Here is a 23,152-nt window from a genome sequence, read left to right as displayed (position 1 = left end):
TGTGACCAGGATGGGTGCCCATAACTTATCAAAAGTAAATGTGATATCATGCTCAGTATACAAGGTGGATGAAGAAGGAGGAGAAGGTGATGTGAGGGGATGTTTGGAGTGATGGTGTTTGATGTTTATCTTCCCAAGTTACCCTTATGCATTATGAGGCCCTGCTCTCCAGGATATATGGCTGAACATCTACCTGTCCACAGGAAGCAGTGAATTAATTCCTTGTTTTGTTTATGTGTGTGACTTTCGGCTTTCCTTATTAAACTGCCTTCATCTCAGCTCCTGAATTCTCTGGTTTTTACCCTTCCAACTATCTTCCCCAGTTCTACTGGTGGGGCAGTGAGTGAGCGGCTGGGCTGCTGGCTGGGGTTTAAGCACAACACCCTGTATTGGTCCTGTGGTGTTTCCAACGGCCCTTCTCAGCTAAGAAGTGAGATCAAACGTTGACAGGTTGTCATCAGCTTTTGCAAACTCTTTTATATGGCACAAAATGTCCAGGTTGGTTTTTTTCTTCTAATATTTAGGCAAGGTTCTAGGGCTGAGAGGCCTGGAATCACAGGCAAGGTGAACTTAGGTTTCCATACAATCCCAAACCCCTGCACAGCAGTGTGATTAGTTGTAGTTAAGAAATGTTGTCACCACACCTGATAGCAATATTCTCTTCAGCTGTTACTGCAAAAATGGAGTTTAGGAATTATCTCATAAAGTCATAAAAGAATGCTTGCTTTGCATCTGTTAATGTAGAGTTTGCACGTTGATTTCTTTTTCAGAGTGAGTAACCATGGTTATAAAAGCAAAGCTGACTTTTTCCTTCATTTGGAAGGCTATGCTTTAGTTTAATTTATTTATATCTTTATGTAACACATTAGTGCATGAAGTGAAAATATATTTCCTAAGAACATTTTTGTGCAATTATGAGAGCTTACTTTATGAGTTCCCCATGACTGGTTTACAACATGACCTGGCACTAAAAACAAGAACTCCCAATTCATCTACTCCATTCCAAGAATAAGTAAGTAGTATCCTTTTCAGCTCTCATTGCTCTTAAATGCAAGGATGTCCATTTTTCTCCCCTCTATATTTTATTTCTTTGCAAACTAGGATTTGGTGTTCCATTCACAGATGACTGGGGTTCTAGGTATTCAAATTCCCATGGGAAAGCCTGCATCAAAATTTTCAGTCTGCAGAGAAGACTCTGGCACCAACCTGGGCAAGATAAATCCACAAGGAAATTACTTTTCCCATATGTCACCCAGGTCAATTGGAAGTCATGTGAAGGAGATCTAACATTGTATTGCTGATCTGCTGATGTTGGTGTTAAATTTTGTTTGACTTCAGCAGTGTTAGGTTATCCCTTCAGCTCACCTAACTTCTAGTTATATAGTCAAGATAGACAGCCACTGAATTTTAAAATTACATATTAAGAAAGATATTTCTTAGTGTTCTTTAGTATTTTTCATTAAATTTCTTGGAGTAAAAGTTTTAAAAATCACAAATAATGCAACTTCATCGCATAAAAATGGAAGTAATAATCTAATCCTGTTACTTGTAGTCCCCTCAAAGACAGTATTGAGGGCAGTTATTTTTTCTGTGACAGTAATTTCGATGACTCAGGAAAAGCATACAAATTCTTAACTAGACACAGTTATAGAAATCCTTTAGAAGATCCTCAATGCTGAGACTGTTTCTTCTGAGGAAGTACAAGCATTGTATCAACTTCAGACCTACTCTTTTGACTTCTATAAATATGATTTGCATTAAATAAAAGGCCGAAGACTTTTTAGTTTGGCTTAGACAACTTTATTTTTTAGTCCTCTTTAAAGAAAATTATGTCACAAAACCCAAAAATAGCTATTTTTGATAGAAACTAAGAACACCGTTATTTTTATAGTTCAGAGAAATACTATGGAAAGTAAATATCACAGACTGTGAACTTTAACATTAGAGCAAAACAAATATTTTGTTTTGAAATCATTCGTTTAGCCCTAAATGAAAGAAGGTAATTTGTGAAAGGAAGAAAAAGTATATGTGTAAACAAACATTTGTAAAGTACTGTAAGTCACAAGATGTAAATATTCTCTAATTACAGAATTACAGAGGAAGAGACAAATCTGAGTCTGAAGTGCTTGAACAGGGAATCACCACTTAGCTTGGCAGAATTTTGGGATATTTTCCATATGTTCACATACCTATTTTTTCTGACTGGAAAGTGAGAAAATGTGCGTTGGTCTTAGGCTAAAGAAAGATATGATGAACCTAGGTTTGTGTCCAGAAACAAGTACTTAGAAATTCTTTTTCTCAGCTGCTGCAAAATGCTGCAGTCTTGTTTTTGCTCTCAGTGGAGAATTTCCACAATGCAAAACACAGATGTGCCACATCTAGGTTTGTTCTCATTCCATGTCCTTTCCTCAAAATAAAAAAATGCCAAGCAGAGGGAAGAACAGACAGAAGTGTAGTGTACAATGACAATATTCTCTGGCAGTGACTGGAAATTGCTTTGTAGTGAGGCAAGTCCTACCAGCTCAAGCTGTTGGTGTTCAAAACCACATAATCACGGAGGGATTATATGCGGTGCTTTTTATTAAAGAGCTCTGGGTGCCAGGGGTATATTCAACCCAAATCTGACTCCGAGCATACATCCAAAATGATCATGTTTTTATACTCTATTGTTATATAACTTTCATGTTAATTATTAAACTTATGTTGTTCTATTGTATACATAGATTTAGCCCCTCTCTGAATTTCCAACATAGTTTCTCATTATTCTTCTCATAGTTATATAATAATTATATTTAATTACTAAACAATTATCACATCCAACAATTATATAATTTATCATACTGCTTACGCAGGTGCAGTTGATCTGGGAAAGCACAAAGCTTGACATTTTAGATTCTATCTTTAACTTTTTCCAGGGCTCCACTATCAAAGCTGGCACAGAGCACAAAAACATTCTGTTCTCTCAGAATATGAGCTTAGGAAGCCCTTTTTTCCACAGCAGTGTAATATTTATAATGAGTTCCAGGTGACATTTTCTTCCTCCAAATCAATGGCTTTCAGATTTTATAGTATATTATAGGAGTATCACTTAGCAGTTACAGGTGCATTGACATTCAGCTTTCAAAAGCGCCTGTGATACCTTAGCCTTGAACCACAACACTGCAAATGGGATTTAGCAGCATCTTTCCCTGAATCTTGAGCTGGGCAAATTAATCCTGGACGCGTCCCACATCCATTAGTCCTAGCATTTCTGTCAGCATCTCAGATTGTCAAGATTTGAGCTGTGCATCCTGCAAAGCAGCATTGTTAGGGCAATGGTTTTAGAATGCAGGCTGATGTTTTTGCAAGAAAAACTCATTTATTTGGAAGGAACTTAGTACATTTTCAGTCTGGGAAAGAAAGCAAGTTGCTAATGAAGGAGCTCAGGCTTGATACCAAAAAATCCTTGTTCTTTGCTAGGTTAACTCTTATAACATGAAGTTCTGTGCTCTTCCTCTGTGAAATTCTTTCAAGAGGGTAAACCAGAAAGCAATTTGATGACATGGACCCTCTTCAGATGAAACGTTCACAGACCTCCTTCTCCACTGGCAGATTCTACAACATACAAATGCTCCTTGATTTTTATCCTCAATAGATAACGCTTTTTTTGACAGGCTACCAATTCTTTGGGTTTGTGAACACAATGGTTTTTTCCTTTGTCTTGATTCCCCATATCTATTCAATTAGCCATGGCATCATATTTGTTTTGCTCTGTCTCCTCTACTGCATAGGGTGTTTTTAAACTAATTGAATTGTATGGTGAATAATATTTTCTAACAGTAGAGTCCTGTACTTGACCATAGGTCATTCTTATATTCCACCAGGGCAATGAAAGTAGAACTGAAAACACTACATTAGCATTCTCTGCAGGCCGTTTTCTCAACCCACCCTGTGCATGCTCAGCAGTAATGACCAACCCATGCAAACTCTGACACATGGCTGGCACCGTTGTTTCCATGTGCCATGTAATACCCTGGCATCCTGCCTCTCACAGCCTGTATCTCATCATCTCCTTGATACTGATATTTACATTTCAAGACCAGAATTTTATTTTTTGAGCCAATTTGAACTCATAGTTGTTGCATCAAAGTACTGTTAATTCTCAAGTTTCTTCTCAGCTTAGTGGGTGTTAGCAAGTTTTAGCTATCTCTCTGTTTTAGTTGCATCTCTGTGTTCCAACTTCTATCATTGCTCTCAAGAAGGATTTATTTAAATCAATTAAGACTGCAAGACTTACTCCTTTGTTATTTTAGTAATTTTTACTTTTCAGTTCAAAACCAGTATGTTCCCTTTCCATATTAAGTAAAGCAGACCTTCAGTTTCTGTCTCAGGTCTCAAGTGAATATTAACTGAAGTTACCATTTCAGTCAGCCCCTCATAACTACCACATTTTAATTCTGCTGCAGCTCTTACCTGTCCTTTTTTTCCAGCCATCACATTTTTATGAGTCCTGTGGGAAGGCTCTTCTGTGGGTTGTCAGTCCATAGCTGCTCTGCCCTTTTTCAGGCACAAGTGAAAGAACTCTGCAAGTCTCCCAAGCTGTAACTTGCCCGTGTGTTGATGATATCCTTTCTTAGAGTTTCTCTATCTGAGAAGTGAAACATTTTAAAATCAGAGGTTCTGATTGAAACAGTACCTACTTTTGCAGTTGGTCTTCTCAGCTGTTCAAATGAGGTTCAAACAGAAGGGAAGGTCTCTCAGCAAAAGCCAAAGTGAATACCTGGGCTTTTCCTTCATTCCTCTAGAAGGAAATGAAAGGTGGAAAAGAAAATTTAGCTCTGTTGATCTTTTGAACTTGTTTTAATTCTTGGTGATCTCCTTCAGTGCCAAAACAATGCAATCTTTTGGATGCTTTTTTCACCAAGTTTCTGGACCGTGTGACTAAGGAGATCTGTAGGAGTAGGTGTTTAATTCAGCAGTTTCCAGCAACAAAGACTCCTTATGCTGTGAAACATTTAACCAGGCCCAGATAATTAAATTTTTTCCTCTCGCTATCACTTCTCTATGCCATATTTCCATTACATGGTTTGAGAAATGAAACAAACACTTAGCAAAAGTGAAATAAAACCTCCACATTCCCTCCTATATCTCAGTCTGACCCTCTGTAAAGTTTGGGGGTTTTTTCCTATTTAAAGCAAATTGCAATGTAAAGAAATTGCATGTGTGAAATCCTACATGTCTAAAAATTCAGGAACCTATGAAGTATTCACCAGATATGGGGAAAAATTGCTAGATTAAGTTACTCAAAATTTAAAGAATTCTTTGATCTGTGCATAAGAGGTTGTTTTGAGGGGAAAATGCAAAGTAGACTGTGAAACTGCAGACACTTCTTTCTAAAAACCTGCAATATAACTGTCATACATATTTGAATATCCCAGGCAGAATTTATTCAGTGACCACATTTAGCATGACATGAAAGGCAAGGTACAAAGTTAGTGTCAGAAAAGAGGCTTGATGTGCAAATTTTGACAAATACCTCCAAGGCTAGTGAAAACTGTGTTTCATAAATGCTCTTGTTAGGAAGCCAAAGAAGAAAGAAACTGTAGATAATTAAACACAGGTATTATAACCAGAGTCACAGAAGGGTAAATCACTAACTAGAACAAGGTGTCTCTGCAATAAATGGATCAGTTCTCAAAGAAAAATGCTGAGCAATGCAGGATAAAAGGAAATAAATCACACAGTCCATAACAGCAGCAATAACAAGATAGGCTATCTAAAATTAAAAAAAAAAAGGCAAAAACAAAAAAAACCCCTGCTGATGAAAACTGCAAAGAATTTGAAGTTGGTAGTGATGCTGAAGTATATGTTGGTTAGGATTCATTGTAGATATATAAGGAGATAACCTGCAATTAACTAATTTATTACAGGAGCACAATATAAGTATGAAGTAAAGTTATTACAGAGCATCCTTGGTTGGCTATGGAGATGTTGAAGGGCCTCGAGAAGAAGATATATAAGCATTGGCTGAGGTCGCTTGGCCTGTTCAGCCTGGAGAAGAGGAGACTCTTCAATGAGGGGAGACCTCACTGCAGTCTACAACTGCCTTGTGAGGGAAGAGGAGGGGAAGACACTGATCTCTTCTCTGTGATGCCCAGTGACAGGACTCTAGTAAATGGCATGAAGTTAAGTCAGGAGAGGTTTAGGTTGGATATCAGGAAAAAGTTTTTGACCGCCAGGGTAGTTTGGCACTGGAACAGATTCCCTAGGGAAGTGCTCCAAACCCTATTTTTCATGGGGGAAAAAAACTGAGTAAGTTTTTATTTTAGTAAAGTTAAAAGACTATAATTTTGCCAGGAACATGAGTTCAACAGGCAGATGATTTTCAAATTTGTCAGGGGTTCAATTAGTCCTAACTGTTACAGTAATAAATTCTCAAGGGGCTAAAGATGAAGTAAGATTTCTGAGTTGTATTTTGCCTTTCACTTATGTGGAAGTAATTCCAGCTTTTCTGTATTTATTTATGTAAACTTGACAATTTTAAACATGCACTCTCAGGATCAGAAGAAAACGTACACTGTGAATTGGACAGTCTATTGCAGTCAGATAGACTCAGCCTCTAGAGCCTTCTTTTTTCTTGTACATTACCATTTTTACTACTATAAAGTTTTTCTCTAAATGGCCTACACTGACTATAAGGTGACAACAGATTTTAAATACCCAGCCCAGGCAATCAGAATAAATCTCATTTATGCAAAGTAACCTCTAGTATTTCCTTTTAACAATTGCAGCAGGGATCTCACTCCTTTGCCTCCCGTGCTACTTAGGCTAGTCAAAAGCACCCATGAAATGGAAACTCAGCACACAAAAACCTCTTGCTGGAGGTATGAAAAACTGGAGTGCATGAAAAACAAAAACTAAATCCAACCCCCTTTTGGTGTTCTGCTGCATGTAACTAGCTCCTTTTGAAATAAAGCGGATAGTTACCAGACTGAGGTTTTTTTCCGATCTACTGAGAAATCTGTGTTTGGTGAGAATGATGCGATCAATGAACACACTGAAAAAAATCATCACTATTACTTACCAAGATAACTGTCTAAAATGTGGTACTTTAAACTTCATCGTAAGCCTTTTCATTTATGTTACTCAACTGTCACTTTAAAAGCTGCATTTATTTCCATGTCAAGGAAGTATAAGGGGAGTAAGTGCAGTAGAGTATCTGTTTAAGAATTGCAATTTGAGAGAATACATTCCTGACACAATTTAAATGCTTTACTTTCAAATAAATCCATGTGTTTCAGTTGATGTTTTCCTTACATTTCTATTAAATGTTACTACCATAGGAGTACAGCATGAATATTGAACATTAAAGATATTAATGTCTGCAGCGGAGAGCCAGATGAGTGCTAAGTGCTGGAGCTAATGAATATATATTTTAGGGCAAAGTTGTGTTCTATGCAAAACCGCCTTTTTTTTTCTTTTGTAGAGAAAACCAATATTTTCAGTCTTTTTTAGAAAATGTTTGCAAATGTTGCTGTATTTTCTGATGGCAGTCTTTATTTGTCACTGTTCATTGCATTGTTGTCCCATTTAGTCAAAATTTGCTGACTTAGTGCCTTATATATAATATCATGCTCTATCTTCCTTAATTAATGTGTAATGAGGCTTTTCCCTAGCCATCATCTCAGTAGCAATAAGTAAGTAAGTACGTAAGTCACTCACTCACTCACAAAAAAAAAAAAACAACCAAGAAAAAAATAACCTGACCCAAAACCAAACCAAAAGAAAACATAAAACCCCCACATGGGTTGGCATCAAAACAGTTTGATAACTGGGTGGATATAATTGGGATTTATTAGGAATAAGGTATGAGTGTTTGGAGTGAAGCTATGTGAATGGAGAGCACTGAAAAACTTATGCTGAGTAATATTTACAGAGATAAAACCTATGAAATCAACAAAGAAGTCCAAAGTAAATAGGTTGAGATGAGTCCTATTTTTTTGTCATAAATTATAAAATAAATTAGCAGAAAAAACTGTAATTTATTTTATTTATTTTTTCATCACACTGTATACTGAAAAATAAGCTGAAACTTGGTGTTGCAGTCAATACTGTACCTACAAAACCACCCAAACTGGAACTAAAATGTTCCCTGAAAGATCCTTTTCAGGTATGGTTGGGGGTCCTCAGCAGTGCAGAGAGAGCTAAGACAGAGTTGAGCTACAGGCTGTAGAAAGTGCCTGCAGAATGCCATGCCAGCATAGAAAAGCTTTTCTTCTCCTGACCTTGGGGGAAGGAGATGCGATGTGGCAGATGTCCTGCGCAGAGAGGAGCCTGCTGGAAGCTGCCAGACACCTGAACAGTGCATGATCACCGAATATAAGGACATTAAGAAAGTGTGTTGCTGACATGGCAATGTGTGATAGGTCACTTAGTGAAAGATACTGTATAAGGAAATACTGTGCTTGAAGGAGTGGATAAAACCATTTTTTTGCTTGTCTGAAAAAATGTCTCAGTATCCCTGCTGCTCTGAGTCCCTGCCTTGGTCGTTACACAGCATAGTTATAATAACTGTGTTATTTCAAAAGAAAATGTGATGATTTATAGTTGTACCACAGTCCAATACTCTCTGACTGGGTCCTTTTAGATATTCCACAGAAGGAAGGCTGTATTTAATGTAAAATTTATTTATTTGAAGATAATGTTACATGGGATTTCTGTTTTACTAGATAAATGAAATGAAACAATGAAATAAAATGTACTGAAAACACAATAAAAATGTTGGTTAATAACTCCATACATTATTCCATGCTGCATTGTGGTACATTTGTGGGTACAATTGCCTTTTCCCATCTCCTGTGAGCCTTCTTCCATATTAGGCTTTTATTTGTCAGTAACCGGTAACTGTACAGCTGGTACTGCAATTTTATTTTCCTACTGCTCTCTCTCACATTTTCTGGGAGGAAAAAAGGCAATGAGAATAGAATGCACAACTCAGGCCTGCAACTTACCAACAGGAGAAAGAGAGAGAAAAGGAGGTAAAATGGAAAGACTATATTCTTTAGTAATATGTATTTCAGCGGAATTTAGTTTAAGTAAGGCTGTTCCCCGTGTTTTGTGTTCAAGGACTGTTGTGTTGGTTCAGATCATGGGCCAAAGACTTGCCTTGAGTAGTGTCCTGCAAAGACTGGTCTCTAAGTTTTGCTACAAGGTAATGCATCTGCTGGTATTCCTTCTCAGGAATCAGTAATTTTATGACATCTCAAGCCAAGTGATCACATTCATTAGTCCCCATGGACTTTTGTTCCACTAATTCACCTAATCATTTTTTTTTCAGATTAATTTGTACTTTTGGTGTTAATGACCTTCTGTGGAAATTAATTTCCCAGTCTGATGTTAAGCACACTGTGAAAAAGCATTTCCCCTTCAAAAAAAGGCCAGGAAAATGTTGCCTGCACATTTCAGTGGGAGCCTGCCAGGTTGTTTTGGTGCTAAAATGAGTAATGAATAGTCTATACTTGCCTTCTCTTTACCATACCTGATTCTGCAGGGATGTAAATAGTATTGCTCTTATCCTTCCTTCATTTTTCAGGTTTTACAGTTCCTTTTCCTCTAAAAATAATGGCATAACTTCAGCCATAATTGTTAATCTTCTCTGCATTTTTGTGCTTCAGTATTTTGAAAAAGGCTTACAATGCACCTAGTGTTCAAGATGTGGCAGTACAATAGTGATATTTTATGGTCTATTCTTCCCTAACATTTCCTAGATTTTTGGACTGAACCGCTCACCATTCCTGACAAAATTGTGCTATAACGATTAGTTCTCAGCTGACAAACCAGAGTCCCAGGTACTTTTCCTTTTGTTCATCATTGTGCATTTTTCATTTCGGCATGTCCTCTATCCCACTGTCTCCTCGCGAGCTAATTTCTAGAAACATCTGCAGGGATCTTAGTTTTGTCTTTGGAAAATTTTCAAGCAGCAGCCACCTTAATCCCTGTACTGGGTGCAAGTGCCCAGGTGCTGGTGGCGAGTGGCTTCAGAGCCACGTCCGAAAGGGGAGAGTGAGACTGCTGTGTGCTGTTTCAGTTGGCACCAGTGTGTTGCAGCTTGAATTGCTGCTAGTAAAGTCCAGGGTAAAGAAACAAAAAGGGCCTTTGCATAATATTCACAGATGTTCAATTCAGCTGTGGTGAGATCTTCAGGTCCCAGACATCCACACATTCGGAGTGCAGCTATTCAGAGGGTCCAGCTCTCTCCCTCCAGGGGCCCCCGGGGCTGACCTTGGTCCTCGGGCGGTACAAAGGTGAGGCCCAATCAGGGAAAAGGGAGGGAGTGGCTCAGGAGCACCTATGTTCAGGCATAGGAACAGGGAAAGGAGCAAATGGGGTGTAACTTATTCGAAGCCCCTCCAGGGCCTCCGCACCAGTGGATCCCTTTTTAGGCCATGTCTGAATCCTTCAGCCAGAGTAGTCATGCCTTTGTGCAAAAATATTTAAGGACGCGAAAGGAACAGTGAGGAAATAGAGGAGGAGGAAAGAAAGCAGGAGTAAGAAACAATGGTGGGATCACTGTGGTAACAGAAGAAGGAGGTGCTTCCCCAAAGAGACTGTAGCTTCCAGAGGACCCACAACAGCATGGAGAAAAACTATGAAAATAAGGAGCAGCAGTGAAGACAATCCTGACCTCAAACACTGTGCCAGTCAACAGCCTCATTGTAGGGAAAATGTGTAGCCTGTGATGCTATCAGGAGCCAGGAATCTGCAGTGAAAGTGAGCATGGGAGTGTGGGGGAGCTGTTTTTCTCCATATGTGTTTTTGGCTTTGTTTTTTTTGCCCTAAATGATCTTACTCACTTTTGAGAGAGGATTTTGAAATACCAGAGACAGGTGGCTTAGCAACCAGGAAACACCCTGTTGTGAAAAATTGCATTTTCAGCTTTATTATGACTCCTAATCTGTTGTTAATAAGAGAATTATTTATCCATCTTTTTATCCTAAGAAAGTGTGCTGGGGTGACTTTATGCTGGTATTCCCATCATCTGTCTTTTTGCTCAGAAATGGGTCCTGCGGCTTTAAGCTTGACCCACAAAGAGAGAGACAGGGGAGCGGTGGAATATTTTCGTAGTTTGTATTCAAGACATAGAGAGATAAAGAGTGCAGTGCTCTCCAAGTTCTCGGCTTTTGCAGAGGGAGAGACAGGGAGATTTTCTTGGCTTTTTTTCACTGGTTTTCCTCATTAGCTATGGTGAGGAATGTTTTCCCAGGACTGTGTCTGTTTTTCTGGAAGTGTTCGGCTTCTCTCCAGTCCGGAACACCAGGACAATTGCCTGGGGGCGTCCTCCAAGATGCTCTGTGGCCTGGACACTGGGTCCGAGCCTGGGGGGATTGAGAGAGGCTGAAGAGACTGACACATACTCACAGAGGACTCTCGGAACTACAGGACTCTCTCTGAATTTGCCATCTCTTCAGAGCAATGGTCTTATGCCATCTGTTTCATTGTTTACTATGATTCTTTTTTTTCCCATGCTTGTGAATACTTTGCTTGTTAAATAAACAGGTTTTTTACACTTTTCTCCAAGGAGATTTTTCTCCCGACCGGTTGGGGGAGGAGCCGCTGGAATTCATTTTTTAGAGACCCCTTAAGGAAATTTCCGTCTAAATTTTGTTCCAAAGCAGGACAGAAAGGTAAGTTTTTCTTAACTGTCTTTAGTGATGGATATGTTAAAATTGGCTTTATTATGGGAATAGCACATTATTCTGCTTTTGCTTTATTGCAACCATTTATATTTTTTTGTTATAATTTCAAACCACTTCCCTAGTAAATAAACCAGAGTCAACAATTCTCTACAATACTCTGAAAGGCCTTTTTAAGTTTGGTGAAATATAGCTTTGTTTCTGATCTTGTGCTGAGGCTTCAGGAAACTAGAAATTATGGCTACTAATTTTGCAGTTCCATGTTTGAGTTTCTTTCTTACTTTTGACTCTTCCACTTTGGATGCTGAGAATTTTTTACTGTGTATTTCATTGAATAGATTGATTTCATTAATTTCATTAATTTGATGGCACTGATTAGATGTTCTTTTTAGGATAATATATTAGAGTCTTTCCTCAGAAAAATGGTTCCAAGGTGAAAACTTGTGAGGCAGCTCTCTAGATGATTCCCGTGCAGAAGAGATTTTAGATATCCTATCCCTTCATTCTGATGCCAGTGCGTTTTGTCCATTTAGCAGTCCCTTCTCTAATGCAGTATAATGTCAGTGTGAGAAACACTAAGTTAGACCGCGTACCATGAAACATCCAAGAATGCAAAAATGTCTGTCAGCAGCACACTTTGCAGGTCACAGCCCATCCTTGGTTATGTGGTTGATCAGTTCTTTTTTTTCACTATAAAGCTGGGGAAACATGTTCTGCACTCCTGATTTCCACAGTTTTTAGCTTTCAAGAAAAGAAATGTAGTCCTGCATTCTTTGAAGGACAGAGATGAAAAATCCTACTCTTTGTCCATGGAGAAATAATAGTGATGTTTTCAAAAACGTACAAGCACAGAGCTTGCTAGATGCCACACTACACAAAGATAACAGGTAAGCCTAAAATAAAATGATCCCATGGTCTGGGCTCAAATTACTGGCTCAGAGTGTTGGAGTACACCTGATATTTTAAAGTGGACCTGAACTTGCTGACTGATTTATCAAATCTGCCTAAATCTAATCAGACAGGCCTAAAGAGAGTGGTAAGGACCATTCCCAGTGACTCTATATTTATCAAAAAGAAGTGTAGCAGTCTTACACCCAGCCCAGGCTTCTCTAAGCATGCAGAGTTGGTAAGGCAGGTAAACCCAAAAAAAATTAAATGAGAAAGGGGCAACTAAAACAATCTGGCATGAATAAACCTGCTCTAGAACGTTATATTAAATTCACAAGGCAGGCTTACAGAGAAGTGTCAATACTAAATTGTCATTTACTACATTCAGATCAGGATCCTTTACCATCTAAATAGGAGATGGAGACCATCTGCTCTTCGTGTGCACAATACATACACAGTGTATGTACTTTTAAAAGATCTTAGAACCTAGTAATGACTTCATTTTACCTGAAGAGCACATTATTTACATACAAAAGCTACATTGAAAACAAGCAGTTGATGTGAAGGTACTCCAGCTAGAACCCATAATAAAAAATTACTAGTTCTGCTGTGGACTCTGTTAAAAACTCTAAGAATCAAAATTGTAAGAAGATAAGAACATCCATGATATTAAATAAAGGATTATCCTTATTTGTGAGGAATCAGAGAAAAGTATTTACAGTGTTAACTTTTAAGATAGTCATAAAATAATATTTGGTACACTAGTGCTTCAAAAAACATAAGCAAATCTCTTGTCCATATATAAGGTCACATCTGGTCTGTTTCTAGCTTGAAAGATATGTGACTTGGTGATTATCTGAACATGTATATACAAAATTACATATTCATTTATATGTGTATAGATACACATTGCTTCTTCATTCCACCCCCCCCCCCAAAAAAAAAAGGTACTGGATCCAAAATGAAAAAAGATACCTCATGACTATGACTCCTTGTAGTCATTTAAAGGGAGAAGAAATGGCTATCTTTTTATGGATCTGCAATTTTGGACAAATGCTTTCTTTTTTCAGTTTGAATTTAGGCATGCTAATTTAACCCATAAATTGCAAGGTAAAACATTCTTCTTTCAGTAAAAGCTTTGAGTGATTATCTTAAAGCCAGCTAGCTTTGAGTTGCTTCATATAAAGGAATCTTACTTTTGAAGCTGTCACCATGCTTTCAGATTCCAAAAACAAGGCAGGTAAGACCATCATTTCTTGCAGAATTATGATATATGCAGGAATTTCCTAAAGTAAGTTTAAACATTCCCCCTGGTTAAAAAGCTGACATCATTCTCACTCCAATACTACCCATTTTTAGCATTAAATAATGCTTTAATTTTTTTGTAAAGCTCATTACAATCTCCCAGGCTATGCTCAAACTTGATTCCATTCTTTTTCTAAAAGGAGGAAAATTTTACCATTTTCTATTTTATTACTTCCTTGCTGATTTTCACATCTTCACAAGTTAAATTTTAAAGCAGTGATTCCAAAGCTTACAGAATGCAACGGGCTTACCTTGAGGTAAAGACAAGAAAATAACAGATACAGCCACTATGAAAGTGAGCCCCTGCAGTGATGATGTACTATGTGTATGAGAAGAGCTTAAAAAATATTTCTAAGGGACATTTAATTTAATTTTTCATTTAGTCCAAATTCTTCTGAAATTGTTTTTCAATCTGTAAATCCAAGTCCACAATGTTATGTTACCAGACAAATATTTTTTAATAAAAGCTTCTTCAAGAATTTCAGTTTACTAGTGAGAAATTTGAAAGGACTGATGATTCATTTTATTTTATGACATTTAACATGGCATTAAAATATAATTTCATTGCCTTCATACTTTATTTTATGTATGTACATATAAGTTGCATTTGTCCAAAATAATGTCAAATGTCTTCTGGAATGCTTTTTATGTAATTGCCTGGGTTTTGGTATTATATGAAGGTGGATTTTTTTGTTTGATTAGGTATGTTGTTTTGCTTGTTTGGTGTGGGTTTTGTCTGTTTTAATTGGTTGGGTTTTTATTTATTTTAAGGATGAGTGAGTGAGTGGGTGGGCTTTTGTGTAGCCCAATCACAATATAGAAATAATTTTGTATTTTGCAGAAGTCCATCAGAATATAGATACATTTCTAAAAATGAAAGAAAATTAATTGAAAGATCACACTACCAATGCTCATGATACTTTGAAGTACAGTGAACCAGCAGTTAAGTTAGGGTCAAAACATCATCAGGTGGAGAAACAGCTTTCAGCAGTTGTTCACTGTCTTTTTCACCTCACAGTCACCACAAATGCAATTTGTGTCACCACAGCAAAATATTGAAATAATGTTATCATTATAACATTATTGTACTGTACATTACAACATTATTGTATTGTATTGTATTTCAATGTTATTCAATAACATTGAAATAATGTTTCTGAGGAGGCAAGCACTCTAGAGCTAGGAAATACTACTATCAAGGTGGTCACACCTGATTTAGTTCCCATATTTCCTAGGGAAAACATGGTAGTTATTACCTTACTCTTCCTTCTACTTAATTCAGTGTGTTTTGATCTCATAGTGGACTGGAATTAATTTTAATATTTTATGTGAGAATGAAGCAAGAGAAAGGCTCTGGAAAGTTAGATCCCTCTTCATTTGGCCCTTGGGTTCCTTCCAGTAAGCACCACCTTATCTACTGGGAAATACAGTAGAGATCCTGTGGTTATGCTGATACAAAACATATCCCAGTTCTCAGGGCTATAGCTCCAGTGTTGGCATGTGTTAAAACATTTCTCTTAAACCTTATAGAGTTTGGCAATGGATGACTAAGATTTGTCAGTCGGGTATCATTCACAGACAGTGCTGGGGATGGGGACCTGGGCCACTCTAGGTATCTTTGAAAGAGGAGAAGAAGAGAAAGGGAATTGGAGGGTTCTTGAACCAGGATTGCAAACCCAATAAATAGAGACTCTGATTTGCAGTATCAAACACTTCTTTACTGTGGTCACCAGAGGTGTACTTGTGCACAATGAAAAGGGAAGTCTCTGATCCTAGCACTTCAGTGTAGGTAGCCAAATGTTTTGGCCAATTCTGATAGCTCTGCATTTGGGATTAGTGTCTCTCCCTCACCTCAAAGCTATGCTGTGAAAATAATTCATTAATATTGTAATCCTAATGATAAAGATCAGATAATTCCTGAAAGTAGGTTATCAACATTGTCCACAGAGCATAGTTTGAAAGGGGGAACATTCAATTGAACAGTATCTGCTACTAACACTGAAGGAAATGGGAAACTCTTGCAAAATGTGCACTCTGTCAGATGAACTACATTTACATAGGAAATACTCATTCTGCTATTTTCTAATTATCAAGTAATTAATTTTGAAATCTATTAATTTTCTTTTAACAATTTTGTGGTTATTTAATAAGCAAGCACACTACAATTAATATACAAAATTCAGCAGAGACATACCAGTTTGAGAAAAGGCATTTGATCAACACTGGCATTCCACAATTGTGAACCAAATTACCCAATTTACTGAGTACCTAGTTCCAGTAAAAATGCTAGATTCTTTTATTTGTCTTGAGACATGAGAATGTGCAAGTAACAGAACTCATGCCTTATATATAAACCTATACCTATCCAGCCAAAGAAATCTGAAGAAATTAAGCCTTACTCAGAGCTGAAAAAAAAAATCAGTTTACTTAAAGACGAGAATTTGCTGACCAATTTAGTTAAAGACAGATAAAGATATTTAGTTAAAATTATTTAAAAGTACAAGAAGAAAAGGAAAGTAGCAATTCATCTTAAATTAGAATAGATCCTTTTTGAAAAAAAAATATGCAAAGTAACAAAATTTAATACAAAAAGGCTTTTAATAATATTTTTAAATAAAATAATTTCAAAGTAAAGCATAGTAACTACTTTCTTACTAAATCAGCCATTATTTCAATATCTGAAGCCTAAGCAAATTAAAACATTGGATTGTATTGTTCCACTAAATATAAAGCAATGCTTTACACTGACGAATTTGCTTAAGTGTGATGGCATGTCTCTCTGTCTATTTTAAAAGTAGATTAAAGCCATTTTCAGTGTTCCGGTGCTGAATCATAGACCACTTCAAGAAGGTAATGATGTATATAAAATAAATGCACTGTTATAATGGCTATTAATGTATTATCATACATTAATCCAAGTAGGCTATTATGTCCATCTTAGTTTTAATGTGTGACCCACTAAACTTCTTTTTCAGAACTATACCACCTATTTTGATGTAAGCTGTCAATGTAATGTTAGTAGAAAAACACCTTAAAATAAGTTGAAAAAAAAACCCAAATACAATTACAATGTGTTTCAAGTCTCCTGTAAACGTTACAAGAAGAGTTTTGGAATCTGTCTGCTTGGAAAGTTTTAAATTTAAATAGAGATAAATTCAGAGAATTATCATGGAGCAGATTCCTTGAGGGAAAGCATTGTTTTGGGCAGCATTTTCTAGATAACATTGCATAGTGTAGGGTAAACTATGGCAGCAGTCCATTGAAAGGTGTCTTTCATGCTTAATTTGACATTTGAGAAATTGTCCTCTGCTGATCAATTGTTAACTGAGATCTATAGGTCTAGCAGACAGAAACATTTTTCCACTGAGCATCCTTTCCTGGTGTAATCCTTCCTGAGAAGCATCTAAAGAAGCTGTAATTACAGGAAAAGTGTTCATTTAAATAACTGTCCAAAATGATGATTCTGAGCCTGGTCTCTTGATCATTCTTGGACAGGCTTTGCCTCCTTCAGTGGAGCCTCTGAGACCTCTGGGCTGGGAAAACTGAGCTTTGCTTAAAGACAACCTCATCCAACAATGGCTGAATTTATTTGAAGTAGATCAGTTTCAGTAACAGAAATCCCACAAGAGCCACCCAAGAGGGGTGACCAATATGTTAATCAGAAGTTATTTGTGATTCATATACCATAAATGTATCTTCAGCCATTCTTTCATAGAACAGAGGGAGAACTGTAATTTTATGTGGTGCTTTGTAGTTTGATTTTGATAGTGAAGTACCAACTTTCACACAACACTTCCTATTTAAAGACCTCACTCTGATAGTGACATCTGGACTGAATTTCCTCCTTCCCTTGAGGAGATGAAAAGGAAAATCCTGGTGTTTGCAACAATGCTCTGACAGTGTTACTCTGAAAAAAATCTTTGAAACTGTCATCACACAGAAATTTTTATACCAAAGTGAAAAGAGGATGTGCCCAAAAGCCTCAAAGAAGCTCAGTATTGTCTAGGGCGCACATAAGTTTTTACTTTGATACCTTCACTTTGCCTAAAATTTCCACTTCTGCAAATTTTCCTGGATTTGGTTGTATTGTTGGTGACTTGAACTGAACATTTCACATAGTGATAAGTGGGTTTCTTATGTATGAAACATTCTGGGTACATTTTAGCTTCACTTCTTGTCACCGAGAATGAGGCCTTTGCCGGGGATGAGCCATTTATCAGTGAGGGGAGACTCAGACACTCAATATGAGTGATAAGCAAAATTCCGTTTATTGAAGAGAGCATCAGACACTTATACAGCGAGTAATAAGCTTATGAATATTCTGTAAGCTAAGCAATCTATTGGTTAAACTATACTATAAACTCTTCCTCATTCCTTTGGGGTTACATCTCTCTTTTCTCATGTCTCTTTCACTGTTTGTTATCCTACCACAGCTAGGCCCAAGGACACTGCTATCTGTGCAGGTGCAGGACTTGGAATTAGCCATGGTTTTGTACTTTTCCATTTTCTAGCAGCTAAATTCCCAACAACTTCTGACCCTGAACAGGTTTTGTCTCACTGAAGTCTATGAAATGCACCAGACTTAAAAGTGGCAAGTATTAGGCAGATTTTGATGCTCAGTTGTCAATAAATTGTAAATAAGAGAATTTCTACTGCTCAGTCTGGAGATAGAAACCACGGACATGAATGACCTTTGGTTGTAGAACAGTTGTAGAACAGCTTCCGAAGTTGTTCTTATGGAAGAGCTTAATACATTTAAATTGAACTTAAAGTTCTACATTAAAATATTTGGTTATCAAGCTTGATAATACTGCAGTTCCACAAGGTAGGCAAACCGCTCTTGGAATGTTTTTTCAAGGTCCAAAGTTAATTTTAAAAAAAGATTAACAGGCAGACTTTACCTTATTTTATATTGAAGATTCACACTGTATTCCATCTGGTTCATGGTTTCCACTAAGGAAAAATCTCTAGTGAGCCAAACACACAATGAATAACAAACGAATAACTAAGGTAAATAGTTTGTCAATTATATTAACTTTTGTTTGGCTTTTTTTTCCTTTTATAAAAAGGTTGAACTCTAGTTCATATTTTCAAACTTTCTAACTTCAAATGCTTTTAAACTAATGTTTGGTTTAACCCCAGTCAGCAATCAAGTACCACACTGCCACTCATCTGCTTGCCCTCAGTGAGGAGGGGAGTCAGAAGATGAAAAGCATGATAATAAAACAAATAAAATTAATAACAACAACAGCAACAATTGAAACAACAATAATAACAATTGTAATGATAAGAAATGAAGAGAGGGAGGAATAAAACCCCAGAGAAAGAAGTGATTCACAATACAGTTGCTCCACATGCACTCAATTATGCCCAGCCCAACCCTGGGCAGTGCTCACCCTCTCTCAGCCAACTGCCCCTAGTTTATGTGCTGGGCATGATGTTAGGAATGACCCATTCAGGTCACCCGATCTGGCCATGCTCCCTCCCAGCTTGTTGTGTAGCTCCTCATTGGCAGAGCATGAGACACTGATAAGTCCTTAACTTAGAGTAAGCATTGCTTAGCAAGAGCCAAAACATCAGTTCATTATCAACATCACCTCACACTGAATCCAAAGAACAACACCTCACCAGCTACTGGGAAGAAAATTTACTCTATCGCAGCTGAGACCAGAACAAGCAACATCCAAGAATTTCTTCCTTGTTAAAATTTTTCCAAGTATTATTTAAATTACAATAAGTTACATTTTATTCCTTGTAGAGCTACACAGACGTGTAATATATTTTTACTCTAATACATCTGTTCAGGTATTCTTAATTTATTTTTTTTCATAGACTTTCAAGTAGAAAGTCTTTTAATTTCTCTGATTGTTTATTTTCCAAAAATTACTACTTGTATAGAATCTATCAGATAATGATACACTAAAAATGTTAATTTAAGAGTTCTCCAAGCCTTTAATTCTCAGGCTTTCTCTAGTAACTGTGCTACTTTGTAAATGCAAAGACATAAATCTGGTATACAAAGAGTATCAGCAGTGCCATGTGGCTGTACTTGTCAGTTGAAACGATAGCTACAGACTGTAGCTAGAAAAAAATTGTCCTAGCAATTTCTCTTAGTCTAGTGCTTGCTCAGTTTATAGAGTAGTGAATATATTTATCTAATAAAATTCCTGCTGATTAATGCAGAACTTACCAAGATAATTTGTAATGAAAATTATCACAGGACGAGGACATACTTTTTTTTAACCTAAGTTTTAATATCTTAAAGGAATATCTTAACTGTCACATTTCTCATTGTATTACTTGAGAGCAGTGGAGGATGTCAATATTTTATGTTTAAAATCCAATTCATTCAGCAACTACTCTTTAATATCTGAAGAATTCTCTGGAAGTGGAAAGCTATTCCTACTTGCAATTTTCCAAGCCAACATCCTCTTTAACAGATTTCTCTCTAATGAGATTTTAATTTTTTAATATTTTTTTTCTTTTCATGTTTCATTATGGTATTAGAAGCAGATTTTTATTTCACAAAGGCAAGATTTTCTATATGCATTAAAACTATACATGCATGGAGAGTGAGATGTGCTTAGCCACTTATAGTCTTTCATTATTTCTTTTCTAGTTTTAAGCCCATTGACCAATCAGCAAGTGTATATTGTCTTGGTAACACAGTACTACTAACTGAAGAGACCACCACTTAGAAAACAGCTAGGGCCCAAACTTAATTGTTGGAAGATTTAAGCAGCAGAATGAAAAGCTTATGCTAGGATTAAATTGCTGAAGACCAAAAATGTAAATAAGAACCAATCAAGTTTCCTCTCACCATTACCTCTTCATAAATATAAAGAAATTATCTAGTTATTTAGCACTATTGGTTTAGGAAGGCTAAATGCAAACTTATACGTTTGGGTCTTGGGCAGAATCTTGGAATGCTTGTTTCCTTGCTGTGTCACAGACTTTTGCAGAAGTCAGTTCCTCCAAAGACAATTTATTTGGCTGTCACTGATCACAATATCAAACATCAGTTTCATAGAAACAGCGATGAATTGCAAAACACCATGATGGTGCATAGTGGTGTTAAATCTGCCACAGATTGGCTGGTGCATGAATGGCAGGGTTGGGGGGGGCAGTGGAACACTGGTGAAGCATGTATAAATGTTAGGAAAAAAGGATTTTTTGGTTTTACACCTCAGATTGATCAGAACATATGAAGAACTATACATGTCCACACTCCTGAATTAAACTTTAAGATCAGGAAAGAAAGCAAAGTAATTGTATTCAACATCACAACACAGCATGATTTTCCATTTTTAGGAACATGCAACTGGGGAACATATTTAGAAACATACCCTCCCCCCCCCCTAAAAAAAAAGCTCTGTGTAAAATTGCATCTATGAAACTAGTGAATTAACCTCACGTCTAAAAAGGCAACACACAAGCTTTAGCATGCATTTTCAAGCAGGGACTGTTAGGAGTCCTAAACACAGCACTGTTTATTTTTGTTCAGTTAAAAGGCTAGTAACAAAAGTCACCTGCAGCTGAAGCAATTGTACTGTACCAGCTGTGGTGTCTCTGGGAACTGTGACAAAATCCATCCACCCTGCCTCTGTTTCCCTGTGTGACAGCCCAGATTTTCTGGGAAGATTTTCAGATTCTCAAAACAAAATGCTGCAAGGAGCTAACTGATTCTCCTGAGAGGAAAAGTGAATAATCATTTGTTATAGTAACTTACCTCTTTTATCAAATTATAATATTTATAATTAAAATAAACATTCCTTCTTGGCTCTACTTTCAACAACCTCCTTATTGGTCTGTTCTTAGCTGCAACAGACTAACTCAAAATGTCCATCTTCCTCTTATCAAAAAATAAATCTTTAACCAAATCTGGCTAGGACTGTTGTCTCATATGAAATCTCAAGAACTGAATATTTGGTTCAATTAATTGGAAAACAATGGTGTCGTTTCCTTTCTATGATTATAGGTGTTTCTGTAATTCCAGGGACAATTCTCTGTGGGGGAGGAAATTTTGCACCATTGTGTGCTGTTAAAAAGTGACTAATAATAGTAGTGTTCCAATTAGTGTTCTGCTCCTATATATTTAAGGATATGCTGGAAGCTCACTTGCTACAGTAGTTAACTAGTTACCAGATGACCATTACTGAGGCCAGTTGCCACAGAGCAACCTCTGTCCACACTGTTAAACTCCTTAAAAAGCTGCCACAGCTGCCCCCTAGACTTGTTGTCCTACCCCACACTAACTTCTAATGCATACACTTAAAGATGAGAGAAAGCCCTAATTGACACAGACCCCCAAAAACAAAAAAAAAGAAATATAAACTAGAAGAAATAATGGCAGTGTTTCTCTAATTACTTAGTAGTAGATAAGATTGAATTCAATTGCTGAGGAGTTTACCTTCTCCGTATTGTACAATACAATATAACTGTATTGTCTTCTGTATTTTAAACCCTGCTACATCTCCCCAAGAAGATCTGCCTGCTTTGGAGAGAATACATTTTCAAATTTTATGCGTCTAAATTGTAATGCATGAGCACTTCTTCATGTACATCAGACTCTTTAATGCGCACATGGCAGCACCTAAGTTAGATTTGTTCTCTGAAAGGTAATGCCTGAAGGTTTTTCCTTTGAGAGGTAATGCCTTAAATACCTTTATGATATCTTTCATATTCTCAATGACTAATTAAATCCTTTATGTTTTGCAGTGTCAGAGATTACAGACCCTCTAAGAAATGATTTAACAGCATCTTCTAGGATAAAGAAGCTGTCACTAATGCTTGTTGTCTCAGTAAGCAGTCCAAAATAACTTTGTAAACAAATAATGAAATAGTGGTCATTTTTGTTCTTCAGAACTTCTGTCTCTTCTGCTTCACAGAAGCAGCTGGAGCTGTAGGACAACAGGAAATAAAAAAACTGCCAGTATCAGCACAGCAGCTGCTGGCATTCTACAAGTTTTCTAGGAGTACCTGTTAGAAGAAAATTTTCTGAAGGCAGCAAAAGAGAAGAACAGAATTTATTGCTACTCTTAGGACTGAAAGAAGAACTTGGGTATACTTTAAATGAGGATTTCTACATTGAATTGACTGGTGGTTGTTCACTACAAATGCACTCTGTAGGTACCAGAAGCAATGATAAACTGTAACCAGGATAAAGTAGACCAAGTAGCTAGTATGGGCAACTGAGTAGCTGCTGAAAAATGTACCCGTCTTTTTATACCTCTCACCAGACTGAAGCTCAGACTTCACGTTTGTACTGCATACTTGCAGAATTCAGG

The sequence above is a fragment of the Zonotrichia albicollis genome, chromosome Z, assembly GCF_047830755.1.
Source record: "Zonotrichia albicollis isolate bZonAlb1 chromosome Z, bZonAlb1.hap1, whole genome shotgun sequence".
NCBI lineage: Eukaryota > Metazoa > Chordata > Aves > Passeriformes > Passerellidae > Zonotrichia > Zonotrichia albicollis.
The sequence above is the reverse complement of the archived record's forward strand: the minus strand, read 5'-3'. Positions refer to the sequence as shown.